Here is a 10000-nt window from a genome sequence, read left to right on the forward strand (position 1 = left end):
TTAGCATATACACAAAATGTACACACTAACACAAACGTACACGCTGCAACACTGTTTGTATACACACATGCACGCATGGACACAGACAAAAGGGTAGACAGACACCTGCGCTATATTCTGTCAGTATAAGGAGGCGACCAAGGCCACTGAAGAATATTCAAGAATGTTTTGCGCATAACAAGTTTGCTCTGGGCGCCGTGCAGCGTGGAAGACTTCACTCACTGTCCTACATCGTACAATACGCCTCACCTGAACACCTCAAACATTTGTTTGTCCTAATATTAGTTTCATTATTTTCTTCGTTAGTCTTTTTATTTTATTTGTATATCTGATTTCTTAGATCTGCCATATGGTTAAGTTTTGTGCTGGATTTTATTTGTTGATTGTTTTTGTGCGTAAAATGTTTGCTTTATTATTGAACAATGAACTCCAACGGCTGTCTTCTTAACATGTTTTGATTTATCTATGAACCTGTTCACCTTCAACTATCCTTCTCAGTCTTCTGTTTTTGTCGTTCTTACTACCACTCCGTGTATGCTTATCTCTTTATCTCCTTGTAGAGACACTTATCAACACACTTAAAAAGTTGCGCATATGCCAGATTTTGTATGTTTTTGTTTATCTGTTTTCTATGACAATCCGAAAATAGAAATCTGCGTTCTTTTCTGAAGCAAATAATGAAACATAATTATTTCTCTATTCAAATAGTAATTTCATTATATCACTCACTTGTATGATTAAACATGAAGTATAGAATACAGAGCTCTAATTCTACATAGGTATAAGAAAATATGTAGTAAAGAAGACATATTGAGGGCTCTTTTGTTTAGTAGCTCTTGCCACAGCAGACGATCGGAACAAGTTGTGACGTAAAGTCGTCGAGTGGCCGTGGTCGCCCGCATCTACATGATCTTGACTGGAATACCGCTCCTACGGGCGTTATCATAAACCGTTATCAGAATTTCTCTGTCCTCATTAAACCGGGACATAAACATTACTACCCAAACTGATTTATTCACGGTGTATCATACTATAGATTCATTCATAGGTACGGCGGCGCGCTGTATGATTTTATTCAGCTAAGGGAATAGGTTAAATTAAATTCTAAATTAATCTATTTCCGTTTTGCGCTATTTCACTGAAGTGAAATAAAGATTTTAGACCGACAAACGACACTGTCAGCCATAATCCTTTTTCCCTGAACTTTTATTCTCTCTTTTCTTCAACCCTTCTGTTTCAAGGATAGTTATTTGTTAGAACTGTATTATCAGTAACCACGGTTAACGCGTACATTTACTTTAATACTTGAACGCCTTGTCTTGGCGTTTTTGAGAGGGAGTGTAATGTCGTTTGGAATTGTACAGTTTAATTAAGAACTTCCTGGGTTGCGTTCGAATCTTTCCTCGTCTTTGTGTAGTCGAGGATATTACATAATGTAGCATTGTCATCGACAGTAAAACGAACTAAAAGATACAAGGATTGCAATAAGCCTCACACACATCGAACCTTACCTCCGTTTTTCATTTGTTTTAACACAAACACGCAATGTTGTAGTGTCGTTAAGAGTAAGAATAATTAAGAACACGACCCGAAACAACACCTACTTTAATTTTGTACTTTAGTTAGATTTTTGTTGCGCAGTTTAGTCGTATGTTTTTCTCTCGCATTCAAACGCATTTGTCGTCATCAAAGAGGAACAGATGATACAATTACCCATTTAGGGAATCTGTCCTATGGAATGTGCCCTAGTTGCATAAGGAACGTTTGCTTGTTTATATGTTCTGGAATGTTCTCGCTCTATCGAGATTATTCTCAAAAATTAATAAAATCGTTTATTGTAGAGTCTGCAGGACTATGCGAAAATATGTAATCCTAGCGTTAGCATCATTTGTCTTAGGGTCGAGTAAGTTTTCTTAAGTACTTTAAGTTCAGTCAGGATTCATTTGTTCATTTTTTATTATCTATTAATTTATTTATTTTTATATACTAGGTGTGTTTGTGCAAATCATATTTGATTCTTTGTTTACATTTCTGTGACGAAATGTTTTTAATTGTCTAGCTGGTAACACTTACTTTCGTAGTCAACAATATATTCCACATAGTTACACTGTGTGGTACAACTATGTAGCTTCATTCATAAGTTCTGTAGAAACCGGTTTCTTTTGCAGAACTATAGATGACATATTCCTTTAAATCGTATATATGGGAATAATATCACAGACCAGCATGCGGTTATGAATGGTTTTACAAAAGTAGTTGGATATTTATTAGTTATTTTTTTGCCATTTGATCTAACGATGCCCATGGTATCGGGAGCTGCGCATCAAGGGCGTAATCTTACAACAATTCGACCGGAGAGAAGAGTTCCTGTTCTCAAAAACAAAGAACAAAAAGAACATGGACACTATATATATTGTGAACGAAAATAGAAAACACAAGAAAACAAGCTCTATGGTAAGACAGAAAGCAAAACAAGAAGAACTCTAGGAGCTGTCGATCTAGAGGCAATACCTTCGCATATACACCTACATCTATGCAAAGCTTTGTGTATATTGTTACTGACATCGCTGTATCGTCTTCGCAGTTGGTACGCCTGGTTGCACCTTCAAGCTCTTCTTACGATGTCTTTTTGTTTATTTATTTCATTTATTTGTTTATCTGTATTTATATACGTATCTATTCGTTTATCTATATGTTTAATTATCCATATATTTATATATTCATTTTTGTCAAACCTGTTCGCATTTACGTTTTCTTCAAAGTATGTCAGAAAATGTTTCTTGAAATGCGTCTAATTCCGTTTTCTTCGAGCTGCAACGAACGTGAAGTTCTGTATCAATATCAAGGTTTGTGCGCGAGTTTATATGGTTCCGGGGGTAGGATAAGTTACATAATACCTGTTTACGAGTCTGACCAGTGCTGTATTCGGGCAATGTGGTTTAGGATAAGCCATGCACAACACTATACACCTCCGTACCAGCAGTTGTCTTCTTCTCGCTGCTGTGAGCAGAGCACAGCGTCCTCGTTGAGGTATTAGCAACTCTTGACGCTCTGAATAAGTTGCTTGGTGGGACTTTTTATTTATTTATTTATGTATTCATTTGTCTGTTTTTTTGTTTTATTTGTGCGGGGATATCCCACTGCTGTTTTCGACGATCATTGTGTGTGTTCTTGTGCCTTTCTACCCGCAGTATAGTGAGTTTATTCTAAGAATCTCAATACATTGTTTTTCTTGCACCGCAAACTACTATTTTTTTCTATTCAATTGTTAACAATTCGCTTGAGGATGTCGATTCGATTACAATGAACGCTACATCGCCTTGCAAGGTCTATTAACGTGTGATATTGTTCTTCTGAACACGTGTTGCTGTGGTTTTAATTTGTTTACAACTTCGTCTGGCTTGGAGGCGACACAAGCACTCTGGGGGAAGGGGATTGGACCGCAGAAAAACCACAGATCAGTTATGGTTGAACTTGATCGTTGTTTAGAAACCGACTCTGTTAATTAACAGTGCCTTCCCTTTCGTTCCTGGTGGTACATTTCCTTTTACCTTCCCTGCCGGCAAGTGATTTTATTCGTATTCGTGGTATCCTAGTAAAGATATCAGATTCAAGGATTTTATCCTGGTTAACTAGGACCTGTTCACACTAGCGGTTTGAACCGCCGCGGTTTGAACCGCCGCGGTTTGAACCGCCGCGGTTTGAACCGCCGCGGTTTGAACAGCGACTGTTCAATTACAGTGTAAGTCAATGGAGGTTTTCATACACAACCATGCAATTTTTCCTTGACTATGCGGTACCGCCGCGGTTTCCGCGCGGTTCAAACCGCTCGTGTGAATAGGATCTAAAGTTCTGAATTCTCATATTGGCATAGAGGAAATCATAGTGACACTCTACACTAATTTTGCTGTTGTTGAAGCCAAGTGATTATTTTAGTCATAAATGGCGAAGGCCTGCATTCGTTACGTACTAATTCCCGTTGTGAGATTTGTTCTTAATTCATTTAATTTGTTTATAATTTATATTCTTATAATATTTATTTATCTTTACTTATTGATCATTATTATATTTTTTCGCATCCGACCTAGTTATGGACCAAAAGGTCTCCTGTCGGTATGCTCCACCTTTTTAATCCTTTGTAAACCTTTGCTGTCAGTTTATTTTACTGACCAGCCGCTGGTAGGATTATCTCCTATCAGCCAGTAATCCTCGTTTTCTAATTTCTCTCCATCTTCATCTTTGTAGACTTCATATTCTAGTATCTCTGTAAGGTTTTATTCTCGAATCGCCCAAGCTTCCGTAATTCCTTTCATCTATCTTTTTCTAAGTCTGCCCAGTGGTCTTGTACCTCCCCGAGCAGTCTACCATCATTTGTCGATGTTTTCTTAATTTCGTAAACAAACACAGATTTATCGTATCGTTATTCGTCACAACGGCGCGTGTTTCAGTTTATTTCGCTCACCTTAACTGTCATTTGCTTACGCTTTACGAACGTATATGAAATAAAACCATTCACTCACGCGTTCGCAGAACTCGACGTTTTCTTTATTTCGTTAACAAAGACGCAGATTTATCGTATCGTTATTCGTTTCAACGGCACGTGTTTCAGTTTATTTCGTTCACCTCGACTGTCGTTTGCTTACGCTTTACGAACGTATCTGAAATAAAACCATTCACTTACGCGTTCGCAGACCTCGACGTTTTCTTTTATTTCGTAAACAAGGACACAGATTTATCGTGTCGTTATTCGTCTCAAAGGCACGTGTTTCAGTTTATTTCGCTCACCTCGACTGTCATTTGCGTACGCTTTACGAACATATATGAAATAAAACCATTACGCGTTCGCAAACCTCGAAACAGCTTCATGATACCAAACTGCACCAAACCGCTTTATTCTCCTGAAGATTGTCCTTCGTCAGGCCAGGGAAATGTGATTGAAAAGAATATAATTTCCTGGCGGTAGGAAAATTAAAAGGACAAGGACCATACGGAATATTGTGTTATGCTTGCAATTCTTTGGCAGCCATGACGAAAGAAAGAATCATACAGTTAAATGCTATCCACACGATTTTTTTTCCCCCTTCGGATCTGGAAATATCGTCTAAGGTGAATCAAGACATATGCGGATGATTATGCGGATGAATCACACACCAAGACTGGTATTGGATGCCGGGACGGATGAGATAGAGGGTGATTATATTCTCATCCATGTGTAGCATCTGGCATCCAAGTTTGGCTCTTGGGATCCTTTTTTTGTCGTCTGACAATACATGCCGTCGTTCAGAGGTTCTTTCAAATTGAATAAAATCGTATGGCATAAGTGAGAATAATTCTTTTAAATTTATGAAAGATAATAGAGATTATCTTTAAACGTATCAAAGTAGGTTTTCAGAATGTGAGTAAAATGGTTGTAGTTTAAGAAAACGAGACCTTGGAAGACCCTACTGGGTTCCATCACGTGAATGTAAAAAAAAAAAAAAAAAAAAAAAAAAAAAAAAAAAAAAAAAAAAAAAAAAAAAAAAAAAAAAAAAAATCAAATTTGCGTTTCGACAGTGTGATTCAAAATTGCGACTCACTAGTGTGATTCAATATTGCGATTCATTATTGTGATTCAAAATTGCGATAAGAAATTGCGACTCAAAAATATAATTTGAATTGCGATCTAAACGTGCGACTCAAATGTGTGGTTCAAAATTGCGATTAAAAATTCCGACATAGAATTTCGACCCAAAAATATAATTTGAATTGCGATCCGGCATAGAATTTCGACTCAAAAATATAATCTGAATTGCGATCCACCCTTAATATTACCTTCACAGAGCCTGAACTTTCGGATGGCAGTGGGTTCGAATCCTACATGCGACTGTCATAAAAATTATCAGATTGATGTCGCTGTCACTAGTGAATTTCTCTCATATATATATATATATATATATATATATATATATATATGTGTGTGTGTGTGTGTGTGTGTGTGTGTGTGTGTGTGTGTGTGTGTGTGTGTGTGTGTGTGTGTGTGTGTGTGTGTGCGTGTGTGTGTGTGTGTGTGTGTTTATAAAACATCCCCTAAAACGACCAAAACCACCTGGGTATTAGATAAAACAAAACTGATAAGATAATATGGCTTTGTAGTCAAGGAGTTGGTACAACGCTACGCGGGTGTGTCTGAACCTGAATGTTAATCAGCCCAACAGGGAGGTCCCGCGTGGGTTGGGAACGAGGTAGTGGCACTGTCGGGGAACGAGATGAAAGAGTGCCTGTTCAAGGTGCCACTGTTAGGAACGTGCGCGCGTGTGTGATGATGTTACGGTGAGACAAGGACGTAGTCACCGTTGTAGTATAAGTTGCAGGGCTCATTCGTGTGTGACAAAAATAATAATAAATAAATTGATTAAATGAATAAATAAATAAAAATAAATAGGTAAAATAATAAATAAATAAATAAACAAAGTAATTAAATAAATAAATCAAATGATAAATCAAATTAGTAAAAAAATAAGTATATATAGAATTTAAATAGATAAATAAATAAATGAAATAAATAAATAAATAAATCGAATATAAATAAATGAATAAAATATAAATAAATGAATAAATAAATAAAACAAATAAATAAATAAAATAAGTAGATAAATAAATGAATTAATAAATCCGTTGGCCTCATACTTTGCCCACACCCTGTATCACCCTTTCACCCTGTGTCTGAATAAGGACACCTCTACAAAATGTGAGCTATTTACCTCTTTTGATAATCTAATCTGTGGCATTTGGAAAACGCGATTACCTGTAGATTAAGCACATACTGTAGAATTGTCCTTAAGAGAACAGTCAACAGGTAGAAGGGGGGAGGGGGGGAGGATTCCCTCAGAGTTGAGTCAATCAATCAAATCAGCCATCCTGAGTCCACTGCTGAACAAAGGCCTCCTTCATAGCATTCCATGATTCACACGACCGCGCCAACCTCTGCCACGTCACTCCTGCAAACTTCTCTATCTCGTCTCTCCACCTTCTGTCTGGTCTCCCTCTTCCACGCTTCCTGTCTCGCGGCGTCCATCCAGCAACACACCCGTTCTAATTGTCATTTTACTCTGGCTAACGTCAGGTGTTTGTGTTCATTTTCGAGAGCCCCTGTGGATTTGCGGATTGAAAAATAATTAGTTTTATATTCTATTCTGTCCAAACATCTTTCCATATTGTACCCATTTTTGTTTATTATTATTATTATTATTATCATCATCATCATCATCATCATCATCATCATCATCATCATCATCATCATCATCATCATCATCATCATCATCATCATCATCATCATCATCATCATTATTATTATTATTATTATTATTATTATACAGTAATTATATAGCCCCAAAAACTTGTTTATTTGCGTTTTTTCTGTTTTTGTGTTTTCTTGATTTCCATGATAGAAATTAACAAGAAATAGTTAAATTTGGCTGCTTTAAAATCCCGTGAAAAAGAGGGCATTTTGACTTACGGGGGACAGGAATGCCACCACCGTGTTCCCATACATCTAAAAAGCGACTAAATTGGGTGGAATGGGGATACATAGGATCAAATTTCTTGATTTTTCTCCCTCGAAGAATTAGTCCTTGTTTTGATTCGGCTACCCCCCATACATGGGGCGGGGAAGGCAGCCACTCTTAGATACATATATTATTTTGTTTGACCACGTTCCCTTGAATGTTGCTCCTGCGTAGCGACAACGGTGCGCGAGTCCAAATTGGAACCACGTTGGCCAAAAGAGGGCACAGCGGCAAGTGATGAAGTGTTTTGGAAAGACGAATATCGAAGGTGGGTGAGGGGGGGAAGGGGGAAGAGGGTAGAACGAAATGTGGGCGATGAATGGGGTGTTGGCCACTGTTGTGGGGTGGTGCTCAATAAGGTGATGGAGGTGGTGGAGGGGGAGGTGGAGGAGGGGGAGGGGGAGACCTTGAATACTTCCTCCCTGTTCTGCGGTGCTGCTGTTCGTTCTTGCTTGCTCGCTCGCTCGCGGCTCCTGCCGACCGATTCCTGTGCTGTTTTCGTTGTAGTTGTATTTTGTGAGTTTATGTATTTATTTACTTACTTTTTGGTCGGTTTGTTTTTATGTTTATGCTATGTTTCAATCTTTTATTTACTTGTTTGTTTATCTATTTATGTTTTTGTTTATCAATTTTTCTTTATTTGTTTATTTGTTGTTATACAATCTCAGTTGTACTGATATTAGTTACTACAGTATTATCTCCTATGGTACAGCATTGTTTATCTACAGTCAATTCATGTGAGTGCGCCCGAAAAAAAAAATATATATATATATATATATATATTATATATATGTATATATATATATATATATATATATATATATGAGAGAGAATGTGGGTGGGGAAGGGCAAACGAAGATGTGTTAGGAATAGAGTTTATTGCCCTAACGTTGCGACCAACTTGGTCTTCTTCAGAGGACTACAGCATTACAAACGGATCACAATATATATATATATATATTTGTGTGTGTGTGTGTGTGTGTGTGTGTGTGTGTGTGTGTGTGTGTGTGTGTGTGTGTGTGTGTGTGTGTGTGTGTGTCTGTGTGTGCTTGCGTGTGTCTGTCTGTATGTATGTACATATTATTACGGGCTATATATTCAACTGTTTAGTTCCTAGAACTTTGTATCACGATTTTGTTTTATCTTGTAGTATTTGTTTTTTTATTTGTTGTTTTTATTTTGTCTTTTTATTTATCTATCGATCTATGAATGTATCAATTTATGTACTTTTGTCATACGATTCCCAAAGATTTTGTTATTTGAGCAACTACGATTACTATGTAGTTCGGAGTTCTAACGACTCAGCTGTTCCTTAGCCACCTTCCGTTGCAGCTGCTGCTCTAGGCCAGTTCCTGGTACCTCTGTGGTTTTCTGGGCGCTTCCAGTAACTCAACGTTTTCCGGAAGTAGAAACTTCCAGGGTGCTAGACTAGAGCTCCCCCCCTCCACCCTCACCCCCACCCTTCGTACTCAGCGTCCATCTGTCGTCTTTACTACACGCACTCGCTGAGGAAGGAGGTCGTGACGAGGAGTCTTAGCCGAGATAGATAAAATGGTCTGGCAATAGGATTAACTAATATCTCTGCCGTGTATAGTAGTGAAAGATTTGCATGCAGACTTGTGTGTCTACAAGTATGTAACACTTTGTAACGAGTCTTTGTAGACTTTATTCTGTTTGGTGTCAGACCTTTTGTATTCGATTGAAGAGGACACATATCCTTAACTAAGGATTAAAGATAATCCTAGAAAAAGTTTCTATCTAGAAGTCTAGATCTACTATACTTGCTAACACAGGACGAGATGTTGTTAAGTATAAGTTTGTTGTGAATTATTTACCTAGAAGTCTTCGCTTATAATGTTCTAGAATTTCCCTAAGAAAATTTCAACCATAAATCTAACACTCAATTCGCTTTAACTTCTCGTAGTTCGTCATTTAGTTTCTCATTATATGACACAAAGATGATTCGATATTTGAAGGTCAGAAACTAAAAATCAGTAACCGAAGTCGTTTCTACTCAAACGAACTCAGAAAAAATTTATGACATTCGGACCAGTGTGAAGCTGCCATACGTAACAAACCCAATCAAGGAGTGGAGGAGTGAGGAGGTGATAAAAGAGGGGTACTCTGTTACGCAACCGCTCATTCATGGTGAAAGCGATGATAGTATGAAGTGATTTGTAGAATGTACGGGAGATAAGGAGTAAAGATCATTCATTCGGTGAACAAATGCCCGTCTCCATCTCTACTGGTATATTTGTCACGAACAAAGTTCTGAACCTCCTAATGTCAATATTTGTTTTGGTCGAGTGCGTGATGCATTATCTCTTCAAGAGAATTACTTAACTGTAAATGACATAGGGAAAATATAGCACGTGATCGACAAATAATGATAATAATAATGATATTGACGTTGTGAGAACTACAGCGTGGGTCAAAACATTTGCTCGTAACTGTAC

At 37.6% G+C, this 10000-nt stretch overlaps 1 protein-coding gene across 13 annotated transcripts in view; it reads left to right on the forward strand.

Annotated features, from left to right (window-relative positions):
• The window catches only part of LOC143028427 (uncharacterized), a 121562-nt gene that overhangs the window by 63934 nt on the left and 47628 nt on the right, over positions 1-10000 (forward strand). The gene's annotated exons all lie outside the window — the stretch shown is intronic.

Source organism: Oratosquilla oratoria, chromosome 9 (assembly GCF_046742065.1).
Source record: "Oratosquilla oratoria isolate Oo_2021 chromosome 9, ASM4674206v1, whole genome shotgun sequence".
Taxonomy (NCBI): Eukaryota; Metazoa; Arthropoda; class Malacostraca; order Stomatopoda; family Squillidae; genus Oratosquilla; species Oratosquilla oratoria.